Here is a 27,832-nt window from a genome sequence, read left to right on the forward strand (position 1 = left end):
CCCTTTTATCATTCAGCAACAGCTCCTTATACAACAGACCCCTGGGGAACACTGCACTTATTACATCTAATGACTCCCGATCCATACTCTGCCTCCCAGACAACCGAATGTGCCAAACTAGGAACTTCAATAAACATGCTCATCAGTTAGATCTGAATGTCAAGGTCTCTGCTAGGGAAGCAAGAAAAGAGGAACAGTATATGCATGTCAACAGTTCACAAAATTGAAGGCTCAAAAAACCAAAAAGCTTGGGTTCCTCTGAATCCTGATTCTGCCATGAACTAGCTATATGGCCTAAAGCAAGTCACGCAAGCTTCTCTGGGTCTCAGTTTCTTTATTTATAAATGAGAGAGTTGTACTAAATGACCTGTTCCAATTGTAAAATTCTGTGTCTACAACCAAGAACGTATTTAGTGTCTGCTACATGCCAGGCACTGTGCTGAGTGATACGGAAATAAACACAAGAATAAAACAGTCCATGCAGTTAAAGAGTTTACATGAAGGCGCCAGATGTAATAGTAACAGGTACTACTTATGTATATATGCAACACAAAATTAATTCAAGGCAGGTTAGAGAGGAAGAGCACTAGCAGTTAGAGAGGAAGAGCGCTAGCAGTTAGAGAGATCAGGACATGCTTCCTGTAGGAAGAGGTACTTAATCTGAGTCTGGGAGGCTTTTAAGAGGCAGAATAAGCTGAGAATGTATTCTCACCAACAAAAAGACATGGAGGTGGTTCATGGAGTATCATGTATATGCCACAGGAAGAAGGACACTTTAGCTGGAACACAGAAGTTCACAAGGAGGAGTAACGTAAAATGAGGCTGGAAAGGTCGGTGGTCAGGTTGTAAGAAACTTTAAACGCCCAACAAGGGTCTATATTTTATTCTAGGGATGGCAGGGAGAGACTGAAGTTTATTGAGTAGGAAAAGTGACATGTCAGGCTAATTCTTAAGGAAGGAAGATCACTTTGGCAGGTGTGTGGGGAAAAGATCAGAGCGGGCCTAGACTTGAGGCAGGGAGACCAATTAGGAATTTACTGTAATAGTCAAGAAAGAGATATATGGATATTCCTAGAAGGTCCACAGTACCCTGTCCTGAAGGACCTTATAGAACTGTAAACTATGTTTCATATCCTGGTATTCAGCTGTACAATCTTCCCCACAATGTGACCTTCCATACCTATTGCGATATCTCTATGTGCAAATTTATTAAAAATTGTCTCCCCCTTTAGAATGTAAAGTCCTCGACAGCAGAACAATTTTTGCCATTCTTTGTATCCCCAATGCTAAGCACAGTGCCTAATAAATGCATATTAGAACCTCAAAAAACAAACAAACAAACAAACAAAAAACCAACCCAACTCATAAGTGATAACTTTGGAGAGAAAAACTTCAGCTGAATGATTAGGCTGTAAGGCAGAATTGCAGAGGGTTTATTAAGAGTGAAAGGCACCAGTTAGACAAGTTTTTTAAAGGAGTTTAGCTAAAAAAGGGGAAGAGAGAGGACAATAACTGGTGGCATGGTAGGGTTTACTGAGGTTTGTTTATGTTCTTAAAGGATGGAAGAAACATAGGTCTGTTTGTAGGTAGCAGGGAAGAGAAGTAAGAGAGACTGAAAACTAGAGAAAGGATCTGGATGATGGAGGCAATCTGCTGGAGATGTTAGAAGAGGATGCAATCAAGGATGTATATAGAAGGTTGGCTTTGGTAGGCAAAAGGGCCACCTTATCAACAGAGACTGTCATTGTTAGAGCATTAGTATAGTGTCTGTGTCTCTCTCTCACCCACATACACCCACACACATACCCACCCCCCTCTTGTAAAACATAAAGTCTTTGTAAAAGGCCTCTACAGCTTTAGCTATTTTTTCAAGTTCCTTATAATCTGACTTAACAAAGGAAAAATTAGTGAGCACACAATGACCAAACTGATATTACTAAAGCACACGTCTGACCACATCACTTGTCTGCTTTAGCTCCAGTGGCTTTCTATTTCCTTGAGCATAAAATGGAAGCTCTTCCACTTGGCATTTAAAGCCCAATACAATCTATCTTCAAGCCTACCATTCTAGGCTTATTACATGTTAACCACCATCACCACACACGCTATGATCCATCCAAACAGGCCTACTCCCTGGTTCCTCATACTCAACATTCTAGATTATGCCTCTTTGATCCCTGTGCCTGCAATGTACTCTCTCCTCATCCATCTTTGAGAATTCCCACTTTCCTTCAAGGATCAGCTCAAACTCTATCTTCTACATAAGAACTTTTCCAATTCTTTCAGTATCCAATGCCTTCCCCTACCCAAAATTACTTTGTATTTACTTTGCATATACTAATTTATATAACATTTATATGTAATATATAATGTATAATATGATCTATAATAATGCATACACACACACACACACACACACACAGAGTCTATATGTAAACATTTTATTTCCCACTCAATAGAATACAAGACGCTTGAGAACAGGGACTATTTCTTTACGTCTGTATTACCAGTGCCCAGCACAAGACAGCCTTACTGCTCACTGAACAAATGAACATAATAACATTTTCTAATTTAAAAGTTGTTAAATTCTATTGTGCTACTCTGAGAGAAACCTCTATAGAGGAAGCAGATTCTCTGAGTATAATCTCACCCTTGATCTGTGACTCATACTTCACAACTGCCATGGACATCTATGTAATTTGTTTTCTTTCAGATTTCCTTTCTCTCTTTATTTTTACTCTTTAAGCTTTACTCTAATGCAGCCATTCTCAAAGTTCAGATCAGGGTCTCCTGGAGGTTCCAGAAATTGTGTAAGGAGGTTTGTGAGGTCAAAACTATTTTTTATAATAATATGAGGATGTTTTAGTTTCTAATATAAGTAAAGAGCAATAGCTATCACACATCTACACATAAGCTGGGGGAGCGCTATAATTTTTAGAGTGCAAAGGGGTCCTGAGACCAAAAAGAGAAGAAATGCTCTAATTAATATAAAATATTGAATGAAGCTAAAATTTACTGAACTACATGTATCAAAAATTTAATCATCATTTAGATCTTTTGGAATTTCAAGTCATGTTACCAACATTTATTTTACTATTAAGCTTCAAGTTAGATTTTTATTTTTTCTGAAATTATGATTTGATATTGTACTTTTGCAAAGTAGCATGGAACATCAAGCCTACAACCTAAAAACCAACATAAAATAAAAACAAGAAACCAGTCTTTAAAAAAAGAAGTCACACTATGAATTACTTTTAATAAAAAGTGAAACTATAACCTGAGGCATTAACACTGTAGTAATTTAGGCCAACCAACATGTTTCATTCTTGTCAGATGCCTAAAATGGACATAATTCCAATAAGTCTGGAACAGGTTGGTGATGCTTTTGCAAAAGTGATAAAAAGCTTTTGTAAAATCAGAAATACGTGTATTTTTAAACTACAAATTCTTCTGAAAGAAATGCTAACCCCAATAAGTTCTAGAAGAGATTTTTTTTTTAGTGATTTTAGAAATTCAATGCCATATTGTGAAGAGAACATAAAACAGCACTGGAAGAGAGGGCGTCGTGAGCTTCTGGCTCTGCCACTACCTGGGGGCAGGTTACTTGGACTTTCTGGGCCTCATTTTCTCCATTTGTAAAAGAAAACAGGGGACAACAGAGTAAGACTGGATGAAATCTTAAGGTATCCCTCCAATGTTAAAATCTATAATTCTAAGAATTCTGAACATAGTCTTCAAATAAATCAGTTTGCTCATATTTAGAAGGTAACAATCTTTTACACGTCCTATCAATTTAAGGCTCATTACAGTGGAATTTGATTACATCATAAAGAGAGGAGGTCACACTTGTGTTATCTGATAGCAATCTTAGAATCTGGTTATGTGCAAAGATTAATTAGGGTCATATTGAATCTGGTTTAGTTTATGATATACAACCTCCTTTTAAAAAACATCTTTATAACAATGAAAGAAAAATTATCTTCACCCGTGCTGGTAGGTAAGATGATGAAACCAAAATAAGCTGCTTATACGGCAAAGTAATTAGCAAGGTAAATTAAACAGCATAAAGTTCATCCACATGCAGACCTAAAAATGTAAGAAAAACTCACCAATGAGTCTCATAGAGAATAGTGAGTGGTTGCTGACATCAAGCTGAACTACAAGAAAGAACACTTATTGCTGCCTTAGCCCAACTCTGCATTGCTATGTGACCTTGGGTGAATCACTTTACTGATATACCCCCATAGGTTCCTAATCACATTCCCACAACTTCCTAATGGCAGAGATGTGGTGAGATTGAATAAGACGATGTCTGCTGACTGTGTGAGGTCTGTGGAAGGTGATTTATAAGTAAAAGGCATATTCAATTAGTAAGATAGGCCTTTACCAGTTGCTCCCTCAACAAGACCCAGGGGTTACAAAAATGCCACTTGTGGTCTTACATGCTTGGCTCCTGGTATATTTTCATAACATTTTTGTCTCAGGAAATACTCCCAATATTGATCTCTGGCTTCCCTTTTCCTTAAACCTAAATTCAACCACCCCCCAAATGTTGTCATTTCCTCATCAATAATTTCTATTTATATGTACTGTGTGGCTTGCAGTTTATCTCTTGGGTTTGCCCTTGTTTGTTTATTCCTCTGGTTAATCTTAAATCTCCCATCACCTCCAACAGACAACTGCAATAGCCTCTTAAAATAGGTCTCTGTCGGGGCAGCTAGGTGGCGCAGTGGATAGAGCACGGGCCCTGAAGTCAGGAGAACCTGAGTTCAAATCTGACCTCAGACCAAGCACTTGACACTTACTAGCTGTGTGACCCTGGGCAAATCACTTAACCTCAACTGCCTGAAAGAAAAAAAACAAAAAAACCCACCAAAATAGGTCTCTGTGACTTAACTTTATCCTCCCCTCCAATCAACTCTGTATATACTGCCAGATTAAATCTACCTCAACTACTGCTTTTTGCATGTCACTCCCCTCTTCAGTGGCTTCCTATAATGTTCACAGCATTAAATCCACACATCCACCTGGCTTATAATGTCCTCTACAATTTGGCCTTATGTTATATCCACTTCCTCAACACTTGATCCCACACATTCCATGTTCACTCTTACTGCAGGACTTGCTCATACTAGTCCCAGAGGCAGTGTGGTCCAGTGGGAAGTACACTGTCTTTTGTGTTAAGACAACATTAATTCAGACCTTGCCTTTGTCACTTAATTGCTGTGGAATCTCAGGCAACCCATCCTGGGGTTGAGTTTCCTCATCTGTAAAGTTAGGGGCCACCTGCCAGATAGCTTACAGGGCTCCTCTGCCAATGTTAAGTCTCAATCTATTAGCCGAGATCCTATGACTTGAAATGTTCTCCTACCCACCCTTTATCTACCTAAAAGCCTATCCATCAAAGGGAACTTAAATAAGCTTTCTGATTAGTTTAACCCACATGCATCCTTTTCTCCTTTTCTGAACTACTTCATTCATAAGAAATAACAGTTAACTACTTAATTGTTTTCAAATTGTTTATGGATGGTAATTTTGGAAGCTCCTTAAAAGCAGAGTATGTTTCTCCTGCCATTTTCCATTATTATTATAAGTGATATTTATATAGCACTCACTCTAAAGTTTGCAAAGTTTATATGATCCCATGTAAGTCTACAACTCTGCAAAGTAGGTATAACTGGTATCATTATTTCTGTTTTATAGCTTCCTAGCAGAGTAGTAAGTGCTGATACTCAATACCTACTAGAGACTAGTTAGAGCTTGAATGGAACCTAGAGTATGCTACTCCAACAAATCTTGTTAAGAGTACAAATGAGAAAATATAAGAGCACAATGAGAAAAAACCAGGTTCAATCACCCCAATAATTTGAAATGCCTAAGCAAAATTTTCATTCATTATAAAACTAAAGACAATTCCCCTATCAGAAAGTTCTTATCCAAGTTCAAAAACTCCATTTGTTTTGTCACAAAAATTTCCCTTAATCTGCCAAAAGGAATAAATGGTAGACAACTCAGAATAAAGGTGTTATGTGTTAAGTTTGTTATGTTCATACTGTACTGGATTCTAGCTTGCTGTGCCGGTCACTCATTTGCCAATTTAGAAGCAGCAAAGGTGATGAACCCTCAATTTTTTTTTATTATATCAGTGAGGAGAATGATACTTTCTAGTAACATTAAAACAATCAGACTTGCAAATACACACACACATATAGCCTATAAATGAATCTCACGAGAAACTGGAAACCTAAACTATGCCTGAGGTTCCATTCTATTATTTGCTTACTAAATTCAATGAAGCAAAAATTCTTTTGCGGCCAGTGCTTTTGCAATCAATAGAATATTTATTAAGTATCTATTTTGCTAGAGACTGTGCTAAACCCTGGGGATACAAAAAGAGGCAAAGATAGTCCCTCTCCTCAATGAGTTTATAATCTAATGGAGGAAACAACAGGCACATTAGAAAATATAAACAAACAACCTATATACAGGAAAAACAGCAAATAATCAACAGGGAAGGGATTAGGAAGGGTTGGGAAGGTTCCTGTAAAGATGTATTTAAAAGAAGCCAGAGAAGTCAAGTAGGAGTTGAGGAGGGAGAGCATTCCAGGTATGGGGGCCAGCCAGAGAAAATGCCCAGGGTGGAGAGATAAAGTGTCTTGTTCATAGAGCAGCCAGGAAGCCAGTGTCAATGCTAGGGAATTAGGTCTCTACCAAGAAAACCCCATGGGCAGTATTGTCCACAGGGTCACAAAGAGTCAGACGTGACTGAACAACTATAACAACAAAAAGTGAGTATGGTTTAAGAAGATTGTAAAGGTAGGAGGGAGCTAGGTAATGAAGGGCTTTGAATGCCAAACAGAGCATTTTGTATTTGTTCTTGCAGGTGATAGAGAGCCACTAGTTTATTGAGCGGGGGACAGGAGTGGGGGGGTAGGGTGATATTTTCATATCTGTACTTTACAAAAATCATTTTGGTGGCTGAATGGAGAATGCATTGAAGTGGGGAAAGTCTTCAGATGCTTAGACCCACTAGCAAGCTACTGGCATGAGGTGATAAGAACCTGCACTAGAACGGAGGCAGTGTCAGAGAAGGGAGCCTATTTGAGAGATGTTGCAATGGTGAAATCAACAAACCTTGACAACATTTTTTTGGTGGGGGGGGAGGGCGGGGAGATAAGAGATAGTATAGAGTCAAGGATGACTCCTAGGTTGCAAGCCTGAGAGACTAGGAGGATGGTGTTCCCCTCTACGGTAATAGGGAAGGTAGTGGGGGATTGGGGTGGGGGGGTGGCTTAAAGGGTAAAGATAATGAGTTCCATTTTAGACAATGTTCAGTTTAGAATGTCTACTGTACATCTAATTCAAAACATATGAAAGATAGTTGGAGATGTGAGATTTAGACATCAGTAGAGAGGCTGGGGGCGGGGCAAGGTAGATTTGAGAATCTTTGGCATAGAGATGGTAATTAAATCCGTGGGAACTGATGAGAACACCAAGCAGGATGGAGGGGAAAGAGAATAGGGGCCAGGACAGAACCCTGAGGAACACCTACACAGTTAGAGGGTGTGATCCAGATAAGGACCCAACAAAGGAGACAGAAGGAGAAGTGAGATAGGTAGGAGAAAAGCAGGAAAGAATGATGTCCCAAAAACCTGGAGAGAAGGGAGTATCAAGAAGCAGAGAGTGATCAACAGTGAGAGGTCAAGGAGAATGAGGGCTGAGAAAAAAATCACCGGATTTGGATTTCACACATATATGTAGGTATCCCCAAATGCAATTCTGCCAACAAAAAAAGGCAAAACTACCTCCTCTTTGGAGGGAGGAGTCTTTAATATCTTTTTTCTTTTTTTTAAGGTCAGGATGTGTGATTTCATCAATGTGGATGAACTTCCTGTGTAGAACTCCTCCTACCAAAATACCTTCATTTATTTGTAGCGTACAGTCTTAGTTGCCTGGGACTCTAAATCTTATGGCTTCTTTACTGCGATGTGTAAGCATCACAAGGTAGGAAGTCATTGGCACAGGGAATTTCCACATGAGGGAACTCCCTCTCCCAAAGCAGGTCAGTACCTTCTCTATAACTTGTAGTTGTAGTTCAACTCCTGAGCAGCCTGAAGTGGCCCAATGTAATTGGGAAATATTTAACAAAATATTTGAAAATACAAAAAATATATAGATAACATTACAATTTAAAGCTAAGTCACTATGTGTCCTGCAGGGTTCCTTCAGTATGGATCAGTGGCCTCATTTCTAGTTGAGGGTGACACCCTGGGGCCTCAGACCACAAAGTGGTGTGAATGGACCTGCCCAGTCAAAATCTCGGAATGTGTCACAACTCAGGTCTTTCTGATTCCAAGGAAGGTGAATGCCCTATCTTATACATCACCAGCCTCTCAAATTAATAAAACACATTTTAAGAGCCCCATTAGTATTCTATTTATTTGTGGAGCTAAATTAACCTGTGGTCAACTACTCAGTATAGAAATAATCATAAAAACACTTCTCTGCATTTGTAGATGACTGTGCTATTCCACCTCTAAGCAACAACCACACTGCCCCTTTCTGGAACCAGGTTTCCTCATGAGTAAAATAAAGAAGGTTAGACTAGAAGTCTTTCTCCTCTGGCCTCTCCTGCCTGAATGATCTATGGAGTTATACGATAGGCAGCATTCAGACCAGGGATTCTTTGTGTCATGGACTCAATTCTCAGAATGTTTCTAAGTGCATAAAATAAAATACATAGGATGACAAAAGAAATCAATTATATTGAAATGATAATAATTACATTGAAATAATTACATCAATAAATAATTGATATAATTTTTTCCTATCTAAGTTCACAGACGCCACAAAATCACACACTCCCAAAGTAAGAACTTCTGGTTTTAAATAATGACCGAAAAAAAAAAAGCAGAGAGAAGAGACAATTAATTCCTTACCCCTTTTCTTAGAAACCCAAGTTGGGTTGAGTGGAGATAACTCTTATTTGTATAGTGCTTTGAAGTTTATTTAAAAACAAATAACAACAACCCCAAGAGGTAGGAAATAAAAGTATTATTGTTTCCTTTTTCAAATTGTGGAAATGGGGGCTATGAGAGGTTACATAATCTGCCCATGGTTACATGACAAGTGTCTAACAAGGGGTTTAAGTATTTGAGGCCGTAACGATAAAACTTTAAAGTTTTCAGAGACTGAGTAGCCTACATATTACCTTAGTAACAACATGGCGGCTTAGTATAAATACCAGTCAGTAAGTCAGTCAAAAGCATTTATTAAGCACTTACTATGTAGAAGATCCCGTGCTAAATAAACACTAGGAACATAAAGTATAGCAAAAACATGGCCCCTGCTCTAAATGATCTCACATTCTAATGGGGTAGACAACATACAAATTACTACATAGATAGACAGTAGGTACATAGCAACACATAAATTAACTAGGTAGATAGATACAAATAGAAAAGACCAAGGCGGGGGAAGGGGAGTTGGGAGGGGAACCAGGAAATTAGAAGGCAGAGATAAGGAGGAAGAATATTCCAGGCATGAGAGACAGCTTGGACAAAAAGGCCAGAGAGAAGGGAGATGGAGGGTCATCTGTGCAGAACAAACAAGTAGGTAAGCATAACCAGACTACAGAGTACATAGAGGAGAATAAAGTATAAATGTGGAAAGATGAGAAATGGACTGGTTGTGAAGGGCTTTAAATACTAAAGGATTTTATATTTTTTCCTAGGGAGAAGGGGAGGCCACTAGAACTCAATGAGTGAAGGTGGCAACGTAGTGCTATTGACCCTTTAGAAAACCACTTTGGCAGCTGAATGAGGGAAGGGACCTGAGGCAGGGAGAACAAGTAGAAAGGCTTTTTGAGTAGTCTAGGCCACAGAGCATGAGGACCTACAGTAAGGTAGTGGCTGTGTACATGGAGAGAAGAAGATAAATTTGGCAATGGACTGGATATGTGGAGTTAGTGAGAGCAAGGAATAGAGGAAGACACAGAGGTTGTGAACCTGAATGACTGAAAGGATTAGAGGTGCTCTCAACAGTTAACAGGAAGTTGGGATGAGGAGTGGATTTGGGGTGAAAACAATGAATTCTCTTTTGGACATTTTGAGTTTTGGAGGCCTGCAGAATACCTTAATTCCAAATGTACAAAATGTAGCTGGTGACAGAGGACTAAAGCTCAGGAAAGAGATTAGGGATGGATATATAGGCCTGAAAATCATTTGCATAGAAATGATAGTTGAACCCATGTAGGAACTGATAAAATCATGAATGAGAAGAGAAGAGGGCCCAGGACAGAGCCTTGGGAGCCACCCAAGCATAAAAAACCATAAAAAGCAAAGGAGACTTAGAATAAGTAGTCAGAGTGGGGAAAACATTGCAAATGGTGTTCTTCAGAGTTTGTTCATTTCTACAAGGGGCTACTTCATGAGGTTTTAGGCATATTCATGTTGGAATTTGTTTGGAAGTAGAAAAATCTTCTCCAATGGTTTCAACAGGAAGAATATTCTATTCCTTCAGTTTGAGAATTAGTGAGCAGTCTTGTTATGCATTCTTATATGACTACTGCTGTACCCTGGAGGAGAGCACAGCAATGGTAGATGAAATGGGATTTCTGGCCAGAGGCTGTAAACTCTGGAGGCATTTGGACTCTTCAGCTGAAAGAAACCCCATAAAGTCAGGTATTACTATACCATATGGGTTAGTAACTAGGTTAACAGTCAGTCACTTAGATCCTGAGGGAATATAACAGAGGCATATTTGACTGGAAAATGTTTTTTTTTCTCCCATTTCTGCCACTGCCCCAAACCTTCTAAATGGTAGGCTCATGGTAAATGTAATACTCTTGGGCTGACATAAAGTACAAGAATGACCGAGTATTTGTGGAATACCTCTAAACTGTAACACCTTTACTCACATATATTTATTTATAGCAGCTCTTTCTGTGGTGGCAAAGAATTAGAAATTGAGGGAATGCCCATCAATTGGGGAATGGCTGAACAAGCTGTGGCATATGAATGTAATGGAATACTATTGTGCTATAAGAAATGATGAGCAAGAGGACTTCAGAAAAACCTGGAAACACTTGCATGGATTGATGCTGAGTGAAACGAGCAGAACCAGAAGAACACTGTACACAGTAACAGCCATGTTGTATGGTGACTAACTTTGATAGACTTAGCTCTTCTCAGCAATGCAAGGATCTAAAACATCTCCAAAGGTCTCATGATGCAAAATGCTATCTACATCTAAAGAAAGAACTATGGAGTTTGAATGCAGATCGAAGCACACTATTTGCTCTTTCTTTTTCCTTCTGTTTTGGTTTGTTTCTTCTTTCTTGTGGTTCCTCCTATTGGTTCTAATTCTTCTTTAAAATATGACTAATGTAAAAATATGTTTAATAGGAATGTATATGTAGAGCCTATATCAGATCCCCGTCTTGGGGAAAGAGATGGGGGGGAGGGGATCTAAAACTCAAAAGTTTATGGAAATGATTGTTGAAAACTAAAAATAAATTAATTTAACAAGAAAAAAGAAAAAAAGAAAAATAAATGAACTGTAATACCTTAAAGTGTTTCTTTAGGACAATCTCTATCAGTAGTTCATGGGTCTTTTATAAACTAAATGGAATATTTTTTAATTCCACATTAGAAAAGAACACAGCTATCAACAGTGCATTTCTGATACAATTTCATCAACAGAAACATTTTCCTTCCTAATGTTTTTTGTATGGAGAATTAAGTTTTTTAAAGGGGCTTTTATTTCTGAGCACTTTTCAACTAAAATTCTTTTCTGAAAGCAATTTATTTATTTTTAGTTTTCAACATTCACTTCCATAAGATTTTGAGTTACAAATTTTCTCACCATCTCTCCCCTCTCCCTACCCAAAGACAGCATACAATCTGATATAGGCTCTACACATACATTTTTCACATTAGTCATGTTGTAAAGAAGAATTAGAACCAATAGGAGGAACCACAAGAAAGAAGAAACAAAACAACAAAAAAAAAAAGAAAAAAGAAAAAAGAGAGATCAAATGATGCGCTTTGATCTGCATTCAGACTCCATAGTTCTTTTTCTGGATATGGATAGCATCTTCCATCATGAGTCCTTTGGAGTTGTGTTGGATCCTTGCATTGCTGACAGGAGATGAGTCTGTCAAAGTTAGTCATAGAACATTGTGGCTGTTAGTGTATACAATGTGTACTTCACTCAGCATCAGTTCATTTAAGTTAAAATTCTTTAGAATTAGTATTTACTATATTAGTTATTTGTTGCTGGCCCCCCAAAATGTTTAACTGGCTTGTGTTTTTCTTTTATATATCACCCTTTCTTTTTCTCCTTTATCCACATGATGGCATTATGAATGGCACTGCTTAAGGACACTGTCTTCTCAAACAACTCTCAATCTCTAGGTCTCCAAAAGTTCATTTTCTGACAAGCTCATGGTGACTTTCCAATAGGAACTAATGTGACTTCAGTTTCCCCAAACCACTGGGAGCTGTTTGCTTCCAGAACAACCACATGCTCTATACAGTTTTTAGCCAAAATGCATGATAAAACCATGCTAGCATGTCCATACCGCACAGCTTGGAAGTCTTGTCTTTGCTTTCAGGCTGTCTGTCCTATTACATAGCAGATTCACTTTAGAACTGAATATTGATTACAGTAGGTTTGGAGGAAAGCAGACTAAATATCATGCACTATTAATAGCTTAAAATGAAATTCTTAGGTGCTGGATTCTCTCATATGGTTGTGTGATTGAAAAATAAAAAATTCCACCAGTTTAAAACCTGACAGAAAGCAAAAGCAAAGAAGTTAAGCAAGACTAGTCTAAGGTTAACCAGGCAAGTGAGATCAAGATGAGGACTTAGTTTAATGAATCAAAATTCAACTCTTCATTTAATCATGCTACTTTATCAAGACAACTGGACAGACATATGAAAAACTGTTCTAACTCACTACTGATTGGAGAAATGCAAATTAAAACACTTCTGAGGTACTACCTCATACCTTTTAGATTGTCTAATAGGACAGAAAAAGTAAATAACAAATGTTGGAGGGGATATGGGAAAAATTGAGACATTAATGCACTGTTGGCAGAGTTGTGAACTGATTCAACCATTCTGTATAGCAATTTGGAACTATGCCCAAAGGGCTATAAAAACAGACATACCCTTTGACCTAGCAATACCACTACTAGGTCTGTAACCCAAAAGAGATATGTTAAAAACAAAAAGGAAAAGGATCTATATGTAAAAAAATATTTACAGCAACTCTTTTCTGGGGGATAAAGAATCAGAAATTGAGGGCATGCTCATCAATTGGGGAATGGCTGAACAAGTTGTGGTATGTAATTATAATGGAATACTATTGTATTAGAAGAAATGATGAACAGGATGCTCTCAGAAAAACCTGTAAAGACTTGCATGGGCTGATGCAAAGTGAAACGCACTATGACGAAGTAACAGCAATGTTGTAAGATGATCAGCTGTGAATGACGTAACTATTCTCAGCAATACAATGATCCAAGACAACTCTGAAGGACTGATGATGAAAAATGCTATCCATTCCCACAAAAAGAACTGGTGGTGTCTGAATACAGATTGAAGCATTTTTTTAAAACTTTCTTTTTCTTGAAGTTTTTTTTTAAACTATGTTTTCTTGAACAACAAGACTACTATGGATGTGTTTTGCATGACTACATACGCATAACCTTTATTGAATTGTTTGCCTTTCTCAATGAGGAAGGGAGGGAGAGAATTTGTAACTCAAAAGTTTAAAAATAAATGTTAAAAATTGTTTTTACATTAACTGGGGAAAAAGAAAATATTAAATAAATTGAAAAAAAAAAGACAACTGGGCAGAAAGGATAAAGCAAAGTTTTGTTGTGTTAAAAGTCTCCAAAGTAAAGCAACTAACAATGAACTTGGCAGATTGTTTTTTTTTAAAAATCACATCACATCCAAATGGTTTAGTGGTTTCTGTGAAGGATATTTTAATGCCTGAAGCAAGCACCCCTAACTCATTTCTTAGCGCAGTCACTGAGATCAATTCTGCTGCTTCTTTCTATCTTCTGTGCAGGCCATCAAATGTCCCACTTTGGATTTCCACCGCTGGGCAACTCACGAAGGTTCTGAAATAGTATTATTCCAGGTTGGTGGTTATTTATGTTCTAGGTGAGAGAAAAAAAATGGGCCCATAGAAAATGTATGTTGCTAAAGGCACTAAGTATATAAAAATATAAAGCTCTTAAGACTGTCCAGAGGATGGAATAAAACACTCATTTTATTCTGAAATCAAAGGAAATTAAACTGTTAGTACAGGGCCCAGAGGTATCAATTCTAGTCATTCTTCCTGTACTTTCTTACCGGATACTTTGTGGCTTAAGGGTTTCATTCTTTTCAAAAGTCTTAATACCAAAAAATGATAGCAAAAGACAATTTTGTACCCTAAGCTTTGGAGAGAGTTGACAGATTACGAACACAGTCAAAGTCAAACAGCCCCCCCATTTCAATAATTATTAGCATAAAAGAATCAAAGATTTAGAATTAGCAGGGATCTAGGATCATAGATTTAGGGCTGGAAGTGACCTTGGAGACCATTTTGTCTACCCTCCTTCCCCCCCCCCATGAGGCAGTGAAGGTCTGAACCAGGTTTTCCATAGTCCAGGCCCAGTACTCTGTCCACACTATACTGCCTCAGCTTGCCTGTAAATAGTTTTTTTTTTAAATAGTAGCTTCAGTGTCAGAAGGGCAAAGAAAACATTCAAGATTAAAAATTTAAGGTCATATTTTTTAAAAACTTCCTGGGAATATGTTGAATTTGTATCACTGAAGGGATAGTTTGGACTTGGAGGTGATTAAGTACTCTTTTCACAACTGTATCAGAATTACCCAGAAAGTCTCTAAGTACAAAATATCAGAAAGAATCCTATTGAAGAGGACCAATTTATTAGCATTTTACACTGTGTTGTACTTTTTAGACTGGAACAAAAAGAGTCAGTCAGCACTAAGGACTGAAACAAAGAAGAAACATTGTCTCAGTAGGAAAGAAGTTCCATTTCTCCGAGGCAATTTCAAGACACTATTGTAAGTCAAACCACATGAACTACTTGGAATCTCCACCACCAGTTAAATTACCCTAAGATAAAAAATAAGTTTGACATAAAGACAGAAGTTATATAAAACTACCAAAGGGGGGTGGAAACCCCAAAGAACAAAACAAAGTCAACTGTGTGTTTTTGTAAATTTTAAAATTGTAAAAATTTTGTAATTTACAAAAATTTCTAAGCTATTTTAACAAATACTACCTAACACATATAATTTCACAATAAACTCAAAGTATTTGAAACTCCTTCAAAACTGATTTCCCAGCTTCTGATCTCTCTCATACTTCAATCTATTCTGAACATCACTGACAGGTTCGTATTATTTCAACAAAGCTTTCATCAGGTCATTCCCTACTCAAAAAACTTTTGACACTATCGATGCCTCAGTTGTCTTCTCAACCTGAATCTCTCTCTGAATGCCTGTCCCATTCTCTGATTGGTTAGTTCCTGTGGCTTCACCAATGGAGACTCCATTTCGGGACCTGGTCCAGCTGTCCTTCATTCCCCTCATGGTTCTGGCTTGTGACCCTCCAGACTTCACTAGCATGTCCTGTTAAGTTACCTTCTTCCCTTCCCTTGCTTTTTCACTTCCCAAACTACTAGTCCTACATCTAGCCCAACCCTCACAACCAGCATCTTCTACGTATTGTATTTTTATTTATTTTGTTAACCATTTCCCAATTACATTTTAATCTGGCTCAGGCAGCACTCAGAAGTTTTAAGCCTCAATTCTGACACCTGTGATCTAAGGGACCAACATAAAAATCTTTTTAAAGTTCAAAGTCCTTTATAACCTAACCCCAATTCTTCACCTTTCTAGTCCTTATACTTTATTCTCTGCTAGGCCACATACTCTTCCATCCAGTAACACTGGCCTCCTAGCTTCACGGGCTTCAAGTTCCAGCTAAAATCCCTTCTTCTACAGGAAGTCTTTCCCAATTCTTCTTAATCCTAGTGCCTTCTCTCTGTTTCTTATTTATCCTGCACGTAGCTTGTTTGTACATATTTGTTTACTTGCTGTCTCTCCCATTAGACTGTGAGCTTCTTAAGAGCAGGAACTGTCTTTTTCCTCTTTTTGTATTCCCATGGCTTGGCACTGTACCTGGTACTGAGCAGTTAATAAATGTCTACTGAATGACATTCCAGTGAGGCTTATTTATTCAACAAACATCCTATTTTGGCATAGGACCAAACAGGGAGACACAAAATTTAGATAAGACAGTCTTGCTCTTTAGAGAGTTTGAAATCTAATGGGGTATTTAAATCACAAGAAATAAATCACCACATATACTATGACATACTAATTAACACATACATAATAATATAAATAAAGACAGGACAATACTATGCCTAATAAGAGGTGACGATCACCAAGGAATGTCATTACTGGAACTGCGTCCGACAGGTGTGGGGCTGGGTCTTTATCCTCTATACTGTTTCACTTGGTGATCTCATTAGTTCCCATGAATTCAATGATCATCTCTATGCTGAAGATTTTCAAGCCCATCAGCTAAACCTAATCTCTCCACCAACTTCCAGTCTTGCATCTTCAACTGCCTGCGGGATATCTTAAACTGGATGTCCCATAGACACCTGAAATTCAACATGTCTAAAACTGAACTCATTATCCCCTGTCCCCAAGTCCTCTCCCTTTCCAAGCTTCCCTATTACTATCTAAGGCACAGATGTCAAACTCCTAGAGGAACCAGAATAATATAATTGGAGAAATGTTTAATAAAATAAATCAAAGTATAACATAACAAAGCTAATGCTAATTTGTGGTTTTTTATTTTTTTAATGATCCATTTCTTACTGAGTTTGATGCCACTGGTCCAGGGTATCACTCTCCTCCCAATCATCCAGGCTTTATTCCCTGACTCCTCTCTCTCACCCCTCCACCCCCCCATCTAATATGATGGCAAGGTCTTTTGTTTTTTACCTTGGCAACATCTCTCTTATATCCCTTTCTCTCCTGTCTGACACTATAACCACCCTGGAGCAGGCCTTCCCTAATCACCTCATGCCTAGACTACTGCAATGGCCTAGTCTTTGGTTTTCCTGCCACAAGTCTTTTCCCACTCTACTCAATCCTCCACTCAGCTTCAAGGCAATGTCCTCAAGTGCAGCTTTGACAAAGTCACTCCCACCCCCCTACTCAATAAACTCCACTGGCTCCCTCTCCCCTACAAGATCAAATTTAAAATCCTCTGGCCTTCATAACCTGCCTTCTCCCTCTCCCCTGCCCCCACTCCAATTTTCTTGCACCTTACACCCCAACCCATACTCTTTGATTCAGTGACACTGGCCTTGCTGTTCCTGGAATAAGACACTTAATTTTTCAACTCTTAAGTATTTTCAATGGCTATCCTCCAAGCCTAGAATGCATTTCTTCCTGACTTCCTTGAAGTCCTAGACAATGGAAAGGGCACTAGATTTTGCATATGGGTTCAAAACCTGGCTCTATAATTTACAATCTGTGAGACCACAGGCAACTAGCCTGGCCTTACTAGTTCCCTCATCCGTAAAATGAGGAGATTGGAGTAGGTGGCTTTAAGGTTCCTTCTACTTTCAAATGAACTAAAGTCTTGCCCTAAATCACAGAATAAGGTAAATTCAGGAATAAATTTAAAAGCAGGAACATAAGTCTCGAAGTTTCTAGCCTGTAACAGGGTAAATTTTCTCCAAACACATCTGGATCTCCGATACTGAGGTAAAATCTTTTTTCCTGTTCATTTGACTTGGGAATAAGGGCAGTGGGAATCCTAAATTTATGTATTAATAAAAGCATCACAAAAAAGCATAAAAAATTCAAATCTAAAAAACAAAAGACAAGAAAAGTTTACAATTAAATGTGAGAAAATTTAGGATTATGGAATAAATGGTATAGTTTTGAGGGAAGGCTGGTAATTACTGAACCTTCCACATTATTTCTATTTCCAAACCCATCAAGTTCCCAACCAGGAGCCCCCCTTTAATGGTCAAGATCCATACTGTCTATGATATGGCAAAGCAAGAGTGTTTACAACTGGAAACCCAAATGATACCAGTTCCATTGTCACAATCACTGAAATTGGCATCTATTGTTCTTCCAAAATTGCAAAGTGCTTTACTATTAAAGTTAGTGGTTTTCAGGTTTTAGTTAGGATGTTTTGGTTTTATGCTTAAGAAAAACATCACAATCACACTACACTATTAAAAATGGAGTTAAAAACTTCATAAGATGTCAAAACTAGTAATGGAAATAAGAGTAAGTAAAATTATAATTGGTAAAAACAAAATATTTACTCCTAATTACTTACTTTCCCCTAAAATCAACACATTTAGATACTGGTATAAACTATCAGCTCAAAAGACATTTTGATGTATTACTGATATCTTATGTTGTAAATGTTCTATCTTGTTATATCAAAAAGTATTTTTAAGCATTTGAGCCAAGTATTTATAATACTATGTCCACTAATATATGCATTCATCCTATAATGTTAAGAATAATTCATATACACACATACATAATACATATGTAATACGGCAGCAAGGTGGTACAGTGGATAGAGCCTCCTTGCCTGGAGTCAGGAAGACTCATCGTCTTGAATTCAAATCTGGCCTCAGACACTTACAAACTGTGAGCCTGGGCAAGTCACTTAACCCTGTTTGCCTCAGTTTCCTCATCTGTAAAATGACGTGGAGAAGAAAACAGTAAACCACTCCAGATCTCTGCCAAGAAAATCCCAAATGGGGTCACGAAGAATTGGACACAACTGAAATGACTTAACAACAAAATATGTAATACAGACTTACAATATACCAGATCAGCAGTAGCATTTCCTACAGAGATGAAATTTTTTGAGAAACTTAAAGAGTTTTTTCTAAGTATTATTAATTTCGATATATACTTGTCTATGTAGGAATTACTAATTGCTGGTCTGATGTATTGTAAATCTATTACTTAGGAGTTACACTGAATCTCACAGTTTCTTCTAAGTATTAGAACAGAGCCAAAAACAGACTGTTCCTATTTCCACTACATGTAGAGACTGGCCAATTCATAGCCTGAACTATCGAGGGAGATATTTAGTCCATGAACATTTTGATAATCTTGGAGGAAAGACTTCTTAATATCTTACATATGAAAAGAATGAAGTATTATTTCTAGTTAGAAGCACTATCCTTTGGAGTACTGTTAAAAAATCAATTCCCATATATATGTGTGCGTGTGTGTGTATATACACACAGACACAAAAACACACACACATATTTATAAATTATATACCTAGACTACTGTACTAATATGTTATGTATATTTAAAAATTAAAATGAATAAATATGAAATAAAGAATATTTGAAAGGCATTTCATTAGTAATAAAAATTTTTGCTCACTAAAGTTATTGATAATATTTTAGTGAGAAAAATGTGACTGAACAGATCTCATCGTTTCTGAAAAATCCTTTTTATTGTCCTGAGGAACAGGGCAATCATAACGATTTTTCAGCAGATGTCCTGCTTTTTATGTAGATATTCACTGTATCTAAAGGAAAACTAGGAAAACCGAACTGTCTGATTTCAACTCAGCAGCAACGTTTTAACACAAATCCATTCCTCTTTCTTTACGTGGCTCCTGCTTAACGGATGGCATCAGACCTTAATTTCCTATGTATGTCTGGATGTTTTCCTGGGGTCATACTTAAAGCCTTCTGTTATGGTAGAACCTGCTGGAGTTTGCATTCTACTGGCATAGCCTTTGAGAATCCAGAGTCACCTTGACACTACAATGAGGATTTGGAATAGGACTTCTGTGGATTCCAATAGAGTAGTAAAAAACCTCAGACCTTACTGATTCCAAAAAAAGGTGACCCAGAAAATAACAACTATCAACCTAGATAACTAATTCTCTTATCTATACAAAATCTTTATGAGAGTCATCTATACACAAATGGAGGGCATTTGTGAAGATATCAGTATGACCAAAGCAGGCTTTTGCAGAAGATATTCAACAATACACAACTTCTTTAAAATCCCACATATGACTGAAAGATGTGGAGACTACGAGATGTCATTGTGCTTAATGTTAAGAAAAAAATCACATTCAACTGAGTAGATCAAAGCATTGCCTCACAAGCTCTTTTACTATAAGGTGTCTTTCATCCTTATAAGAAGATCATTCACGATTTCCTGGGAGATGGTAACAACAGAAATAAACCTGTTCAATGACCTTCTGATAATAAGCATAGGTAAAGCATAAAATAGGGAGATAAATGCTCCCCAAAAGCATGTTCCATTGTGAGGGAGAAGACACAGCAAAATCAAAGTCAAGGAGGTCTTCCTTGCTTTAGGTTCTCCTGTTTGTAGAGAGCACTGGGCAGACTACATTAATCCCAAAGAGACTGCAGAAGTTTTCTAGAAGAAATGTGTAATAACTCAAAGAAATGTGAACTGTCCATCCACACAGAAAAAACCAAACAGACGAAAAATGTTTACTGCTCAGATGTGAATGGACACCCCACATAGCTTGTTCAACTCTATGCATATGAGGGTCAGATGATACAGATGGACAAGGAGCCTGTCCCAGAGCTGAAAAGAAAAGAGAGAACAGTCTGAATTGCTTTTGTGGAATTACAAAGCACTTTTACTGAACCCAAGCTTCCCATAACAGCAAAGGTCCATCTTTTTTTTGGGGGGGGGGTTTAAATGCATTTTATTTTAGACAACCTACATGACATGTTTTTAAAAACAATGCCTCCACTCCAAATAAATCAAGGTCAAAAATAAATGAATAAAGCTCAAGATGACACCAGTCCAAGTTTGTCCAAATCCTAGTGTTGTGTAGATGACAAAAAGCAGCAGCCAGTTATGATGACAGGTGATTCAAAGTAATCAGCTGAATTTGTTAACATTTCTCCATTTCTAAACCATCCTTAAAGAAAATCATATATGGAGTCACACCATATTCCCAGAAGTCCAAGAGAGCCACCATGCCATCTGGATTCATGTTTTCACCTATGAAGAACTGAGAGCTTTTAAAATTAGCAAGGATGTGTTTGATTTGTTCTGCAGCTCCCATCATAAAAGGTTTTACTCTATCTGGCTTGTGTTCTTCAAGTCTGCCTTTGATTGATTTCATGTAGTCTTTGATGTACTTTTTGTAGGATTCTTTTGTGAAACTAGTTTCTTGCAGATGATGGTTTATTACTATGTCAACTCCAGTGATTACAGTGGCATCTGTTCCTTTACCCTCAGGACCTTCAGCAGAGGCATTTCCACCGATGAGTGAATCATCATCAGTGGGACCCTCTGTCCTACTGACCATCTTCCCCTCCACCTCCAGACACAGCCTGTTCGTTTGCGATCTCCCAGATCTTGTAAATGTCTGAGAACATCTCATCATGGCGGCAGAAGGAGGGAGGCGGTGGCGGCGGCGCTAGCGTTGCAAGGGCCCGGAGCTCGGTGTGAGAGCGATGCAGCTGGAGTGGTGCGGGGGGGGCGGAAAAGGAAAGGTCCATCTTTTCAATACAAACATTTTACTGGTATTAATATTTGATAGTGAGACCTAGAACATTACTGTCTCCAAAGGACTAAAGGAGAGCAATAGTAAGGTACATGGTAGGTGTGAGCAGGATGCATATATAACCAATGAGGAACTCCAAAGAACAGGAGTAAAGGATACCATCAAGGAATTACAGGACAGAAAGAGACAATGGATGATCACATGAGAGGACTAAGGGATAAGAGACGGTAAGATTGCTTCATTGGTACCCTCTTAATATCAGAAGAATTCAGCTTTGGCACACTGGGTGGATGGCCTGTGGGAAATTTTTAGGAGGATGTGGATGAGAGTAAAAGATGGTGGGCAGGGGTAGTTAGGTGGTGCAGTAGATAGAGCACTGGCCCTGAAGTCAGGAGGACCTGAGTTCAAATACAGCCTCAGACCAAACACTTGACCCTTACTAGCTGTGGGACCCTGGGCAAGTCACTTAACCCCAACTACCAAAAAAAAAAAAAAAGATGGTGGGCAGGAATGGGTAAGGTGTGGTTTATGTCACTGGAGGGAACTCCTGAATGAATCACATATCCATTGGAGTACTTGAGAGTTTGAATGTTTTAGTTGTACCTTTCTATGTGTGTGAGGAATAGGAAGACGGTCAGTTTGGCTGAATTCCAAAAGGTTATGATAAGATAACAGGCACTGTGCTTAATAATAATAATAACAACAATAATAGCAACTAGAGTTTATGTAGTGCCTACTATGTGCCAAGCATTATGCTCACTGCTTTACAGATATTATCTCATTATATCCTCTTAACAGCCTTGGGAGGTAAGTGCTATTCTTATCCTTGTTTTATAAATGAGGAATCTGAGCTTCTCCATAAACATTTTGATAGCTGTACACCCGTTTCCTTTGTAATCCTATGTATTTTATTTTACACACTTAGAAACATTATTCTCAAAGAAAAATTAAACATTATTTTCAGGAGTCCATGACACAAAGAAGGTTAAGGACCTTCTAATTTTAGAGATGAGGAAACTCGAAGGATGCAGAAAAGGTGAAATGAACTATCAAAGGTCACACAACTAGGTGGTGGCCCAGCCAGGATGAGAACCAGAAGCCCAGATCTGCTGGCTCCTCAGGCAGCTTTCTTTTCTCAACTTTCTATCTCATGAGAACCCAGGAATGCTACTAGGCACTAGAGATTACTCTATAAATCATTTAGAGATTAAAGGGAGAAATGATTTTAACATCATTAATTAATTTAAAAACCATTATAGTGAATAAATCAGTTAAAAAGGATAAGATTGACATGAATTGCAAAAAAACAAACCAAAAAAGCCCTACTAGCTAGAGACTAAAAGGGGAAGGAAGAAGAAAAGCAACTTGAATTTAAGGACATGCCAATCAATTAGAGAACAGCTGAACAAATTATTATATGACTAATAGAATATCATTATAGTCTAAGAAATAACAAAAGACGACTTTGGAGAATCCTGGAAATTATGAACTGATCCAGAATGAGTGAGCAGAGCTAGAACAATGCATACGACAACACTGTAAAAAAAAAAAACTTTGAAAGACTTAAGAACTCTGATCAATGCAATGGCCACCAATATCTTCAGAAGACCTATGATGAAGTATGTTATCTCTTGAGAAAGAGGTGACAGACTCAAGGTGCAGAAAGAAACATATGTTTTTGTCATCACTATCACGTAGATTCATCTTGCTCAGCTAAGCTTATTTGTTACAAGGATTTTTTTCCCCCCTTTTGGCCTTTTTATTGTAACAAATACATCCTTGTAACAAATGAGCTTAGCCAAGCAAAATGCTAATTAAAAAAACCCCTTAAGTTCAGAATTTAAAAAAAAAGATTTTAAACCTATCAGCTTATCTAATTTAAAAATTAAGTGGTAAACCAAGTGTAGTAAGTTTCAAACTGAAGCTTTCCCTCTAAATTTAGATTTGTGCTAGATGTGCTAATACTGTTAGCGTTTTTATCTGAAAGCAGTGTTCCTTTATTATAGGACCACCTTAACTAGAATTTTCTTTTAGCAAAGTGTATATATGTATGTATGTACATATATATACACACACAACTTGTAAGGTGACATGAGATTCTGAAGCCTCTTGAGAAGTGATGGCATTAAAAATCAAGGCCTTATGACAAAGGTTCCCAATGAGTTGATAAAAGTTGGCTTATTTTCAAGAACTGAATCCCAGAGGGCAAATAGCCACCGACACAGTTTCCTTCCCTGAGGCTTTTGGGGCATGTGGAAGGTTACTGGGAATCCATCCTTTTCCGGTGAAAATGGTTTAAGTCTCAGGAAGATGCTGAGTCAGCAACACTGTCTCTATAAACTGACCTCTAAAATACTAATCTTCCTCTTGCCTGCCCCTAACCTTTCAGAGTTAGTGCTAAATTGATCCTCTATTGAAAAAGGCTGTAGGCAGAATCCTGTTTTCAGACTACTTACGTGAAACAGAATGTACTCAATCTAAACATTCAATTTGTAATGCAAAAAGCCAAGTTATTGATGTCCATAGATTTAAAGGGTGAAGAGACCTTAGAAGTTATTTAGTTCAACCCTCTCCTTTTATAGAAGCGGAAACTAAGGGTAGAGAGGTAAAAGATTTGTCCAAGGGCTTCACAGCTTTCTCTGGTAGAGAAAGGATTCAAAACCAGTCTAAATTCTCACTCTTTCTACTACTGTGCATTCTATTACTGTGTACTGCATGGGAGTTTCTGATGTATCTACCATTCTTCTCCTAAATTCAACAAACTTTACATTGTTAAGAGAATTCCTGTGCTTATTTCTACGTAATATTTTACAGAAATATTTTCTACTTCACTCAATTTCTTTTTTTTTTCCAAAAGGCAAAAACTGGCTACTGTACCGGCTAACAAGTAATTTTTGCAATGTTATTAACAGGGTGCCAGTTACAAATATGCTAATTAAAAGAACAAATACATATAACCCCTCTTCCGCAAATTCTACAGCCACCTAACTCAGGTTTGAACTGCACATTATTTTTATATTTCTCAAAGTAAAAAGCATGTTTCGGACCCCAAAATAATAAGGAAGTGAATTTTCACTAAATCTGAATAGAGAGCAACCTAGTGAGCTGGAGATTTCTGAAGGAAACCACAATGACAGTAAAAAAATGTCCAAAATACTATCCCAAATTTCATTCATTCATTCATTTATATCAAATCTAAACACATATGATTTTGTGAAGTTCATGTAGCACATCCACTGAATTATATCCACGTACAATAAGAAAGAACCTTACATGAACACTGAAGCATTTTCTTAAAATTGCTGTGTTTATATTTAGTTTAAAAATATTTACAGAATGCCAAGTAGATAAAGGTAGAACTTTCATTTGCACACTAGGGCCAAGGGGCTATTTTCTCTCATCTCACCTTCCTACCTTGAGGGCTTAGGTTTCAAACATTTGGATTAGCCTTCATAAAATTAGCTCTCTCAGAAAGATTCTGTGCTACTGCGTGGGGTGAAGGGGCAGGGGACCCACACATTTTAAAAAGCAACTGACTGAAGTTAAGTTTTCTTATTCCAGCTAACTAACCTAAGCTCCCTCTCTTTGGCACAAGCAGACTTTAGTAGGCCCCCTTCTCAGTTCTAAATGCTTGAAAAGTAATCTCATCTTCAGGCCAATCAGGTTGAGTTACAACAAGTACAAGGTTTTATAAGGTCATGAACTACATACAAATAGACTGGTCCCTTCTCCTTAAGTGGAAGTTCCTCTCTTTTAGTAGAACTCCAGGCTAAGCTGGGCTTTCCCTACCATTAGATGGGGTGGAAGCTTGATATGGTGAATATCAAGAATCAGAAAGACATGGGTTCAAATCCCTTCTCTGACACTTACATTGCCTGTTGACCCTTTGATAAATGACTATGTTAAGACTAGAGCAATTAAGAGTAATTGGTTGTTGGAAAGTCTGAGAAAAGACAACCTCAGAGCAAGTCATTTAAGCTCTCTAAGCCTCAGTTTCTTCATTTATAAAATGAGAGGGTTAGATGACTTCTAAAGTCTATCCCAACTCTGTATCTATAATCCTAACAATCCTAAAATCTTATGAGTCTATTCTTGATTCAGGCTGAGCTATACTTCTAAGCCAGCTCTGCTGTCTCTCTCAGTAGCAGGGGTATCCTATTTTCTACTGCCTCTTAGAAAAATCATTCTTTTTCTGAGCACCCCAGCCTGCAGACAGACTTTCTTAGTGGCTTAGTTAACGCAGTAGCAATTGAGTCTTTTAAGAAAACTTATTTTTATTAACATCTTTTGTTTTTACATCATCTTAATTTCTGAAATTCTTCCTCTACCTAGACAGCCATACTCTGTAACAGATTTAAGGAGAAAATAAATTCAGCAAAGAACAGCCAACAAACCTACCACATCCAACAGCATAATGCGAAATGCCACATTAATAGCTATATAGACTTCTGCAAAGAGGGGAAGGAGGTACATTTCTTCAACTGTTCTCCAGGGTTCAAGTTTAGTTATTATATAATTACATATTTTGTTTTTTGTTAATTCCACTTACAATGTTATAGTTATTGTATATATTGTTTTCTTTGTTCAGCTTATTTCAGACTGTATCAGTTCATATAGTTTTTCCTGGGCTCCTCTAAATTCTTCATTATTTATTGCTTCTTTATAATACAATAATATTCCAATAAACTTATGTGCCACAACTTCTATATACATTCCTCAGAGTCAGTGTGGTAGAGGGGAGAGTGCCAGTTATGGAGTGAAAGTACTTGAGTTCAAATCTTGCTGCTGTCACTACTTTTGTGACCTTGGGCAACTTAGTTCACTGGGTTTCAGAGTTTTCTCATGTGTAAAATAAAGGGCTTGGTTTGATAGACTTGAGAACTTTGATCAATGGAATGACCAACTATGAGTCCAGAGGACTGATGATGAAGCTTGCTGCCCAGCTCCTGACAGAGATATTATAGACTCAAGATGCATTATCAGACATATATTTTCAGACACAGTGTGGGCATTTATTTTGGTTGACTATACTTGTTATATGGGCTTTTTCTTTTTTCTTTTTTTCCCACCAAGGGTAGAGGACAAGAAGGGTACGTAAGAAAGGACAAAGAAAGGAGAGCAAAGAAAGAAAAAGAATGTTGAAGCATCTTTTTTTTTTTAATGCAGAAAACAGAAGGGACAGAAAAGCACAGACAAGCAGACCAGCTACAAAAGCTACAAGTTAAAGAAAAACAAGCTGTACATAACAAATATGCAGTTTCATTTACAATCCTTTTTTTATGACATTACATAGGTGAAGTTTATCTTATAAAAATGAACACTGACCAACCATGATGAAAATGCTATCCACTTCTTGATAAACATAGACTATATATGCAGAACGAGACATTTTTGGACAAGGACAATATGAGAATTTGTTTTGCTTGACTAGGCATATTTGTCATAAGAGTTTTGATTTTTTTTCAGGGGGTGGACAACAGGAAGAGAAAAAATGCCTGTTAATTGCACAAAAAAATTTATAATTTAAAATCCAGAATGGGACATGTATTTTGGGGCACGGCCAATGTAGGAATCTGTTTTGCTGGACTACTGAGAGTTTGTTTGAGGATTTTTGTTTTTATTATTTGGGGGAGGCAGAGGCAGTAGGAAGGAGAGATATCAATTTTGTGCAAAAATATATAAACAAATAAATAAAAGGAGAGGTTGGCTTAGATTCTAAGAACCCTTCCAGCTTTGGCGTTAAAATCTCCTATCAATAAGCACTTATCAATAAGTATCTACTTTGTTGCCAATTCTTCATGACAAAAAGTGCTTCTGTTAATTTTTTGCTCATGCTTATATATGGAAACTTTCTGCCTTCGACCGCTTTATAGCACATGTGTTAAAGTGGGATATCTAGTTCAAAGTGAATGGATATTTTAGCCACTTTTTTTTTAGCATGATTCCAAATTGCTTTCCAGAATGACTGAACCAATTTGTAGTTTCACAAAGGGTGTCTATAGCTGTGCCTAAGTAGTCTTTTTTCAGCCCTTCCAACAACTAATTTACCCTTAAACAAATGCTCTACATTTAACATGGAAAGTAGTCATTTAATATAGATTACAAGGGAGAACTTTTAACTTCACACTACCCAACAAGCTTGGACGGACAAGATGAATAGCAAAACAAAGCATAAGGGATTCTAGTGAAAGAGCTACATCTTTTTAAAAGTGGGAAA

General features: G+C 37.5%; 1 protein-coding gene and 1 pseudogene across 2 annotated transcripts in view; both read right to left on the reverse strand.

The window, feature by feature from the left end:
- Positions 1-27,832, reverse strand: part of SMURF1 (SMAD specific E3 ubiquitin protein ligase 1) — a 108,511-nt gene that overhangs the window by 40,124 nt on the left and 40,555 nt on the right. The window lies entirely within an intron of this gene.
- On the reverse strand, positions 20,791-21,490 carry LOC110223110 (translationally-controlled tumor protein homolog; annotated as a pseudogene).

Source organism: Phascolarctos cinereus, unplaced genomic scaffold (genome assembly GCF_003287225.1).
Source record: "Phascolarctos cinereus isolate Bilbo 61053 unplaced genomic scaffold, phaCin_HiC Scaffold_4;HRSCAF=312, whole genome shotgun sequence".
Classification (NCBI taxonomy): domain Eukaryota; kingdom Metazoa; phylum Chordata; class Mammalia; order Diprotodontia; family Phascolarctidae; genus Phascolarctos; species Phascolarctos cinereus.